We start from the raw sequence: 1,167 nt of genomic DNA, 5'->3' as shown, positions 1-1,167 counted from the left end.
AAAAAAAAAAAAAAAAAGAAAAGAAAAAGGAAACCAAACCTCTCAAACAACATTTTCTCTTTCTTTTGTGAGCGGGGCAGAGTGGGATTCCCAGGGCCTCCAATTCTGTTCGCAGGACGTTTATTCTGAGATGGCAGAGAGGAGCCACCAAAGCTGGGAAAGTCCTGGGAGCCCACGCACAGCCCTGCCCGCGGCCGGCGGTGCTGCCCGCCTCCTGCCCGCCTGCCGCCCAGCGCCCGGGCTGGTTTGGGATGACTCCAGTGCCAGGGATTTCGTCTCGAAGAGGTCCCTGTCTCCTTAGCTGCTCTGTTCGGACACCCGGCCAGAATTCCCCTGCGCTTTCATCCCGTCTCCGGATTCCTCTGCTTTGAAGGGCTTGGGACAGTCGGCACTGTTTACACTCCCCAAAGCTGTGCAAACAGTCGGCCCCTTCCCTCCTTAGTCACATCGTCTAGACAACGGCGGTCCTTCCCTCCGAGTCGGAAAGGCCGCTGCGTTTCCCTTTCCTCCCAGCAAGGGAGGTATCCCGCATCTGGCACTTGGGCGCGAGGCCGCGGGGAGCGGAGGCAGCTGCTGCATTTTGGGGTCCCCCCGGTACAGGCACAGCACCCCCGGTCCATGGCCCAGCTCTGAGGAGCGTAGACCTGAGTGGGGACTCGTGCTGCAATGGGGAACCCGGGGGGGCTCGCTGCCGGGGTGCACGCCAGGCCGTCCTCGAAGGACAAGCCTGGCACTCCTGCATGAGGGTCTCGCTCCAGTGTGGTTCATTTTGGGGTGTGGACACGCTTTCCCTGATTGATCCTCCAAAGGGAGCTGGAGCAGGGGTGAGCTCTATTCCCCCCCCCGGAGGACAGAAAGCATGGGCAAAACCGCAGCAGGGCTAACAACCACATCCCTGCTGTGATTTCCTTAGGGTATCCCGGCGAGAAGAAAAATTTTTGGCCTGAGACTTGTTTGGGCTTTGAGGGCCTGTCAGCAGGGAATTTGGGGAGCAACGGGTGCAAAAAGGGGTACAAGGCACAGGAAGCAGGGGTGCAGCAGCCTGGACCAGGGAGGGTGGCGGGAGGAAGGGGTCGGCATCCCCAGAGGCCGGCATGGCCGTGGGGGCCCCGGGGCGGGGGCGCAACCCCCTCCGCAAGCACGTGCCTCTGCTTTTAACAGCTCGAA

General features: G+C 60.8%; 1 protein-coding gene across 1 annotated transcript in view; it reads left to right on the top strand.

Annotated features, from left to right (window-relative positions):
* CBX7 (chromobox 7) overlaps window positions 1–1,167 on the top strand; it is a 39,301-nt gene that overhangs the window by 665 nt on the left and 37,469 nt on the right. The gene's annotated exons all lie outside the window — the stretch shown is intronic.

This window comes from Egretta garzetta, unplaced genomic scaffold (assembly GCF_000687185.1).
Source record: "Egretta garzetta isolate BGI_Z169 unplaced genomic scaffold, ASM68718v1 scaffold51, whole genome shotgun sequence".
Classification (NCBI taxonomy): domain Eukaryota; kingdom Metazoa; phylum Chordata; class Aves; order Pelecaniformes; family Ardeidae; genus Egretta; species Egretta garzetta.
This window is presented reverse-complemented; position numbering and strand designations above follow the sequence as displayed.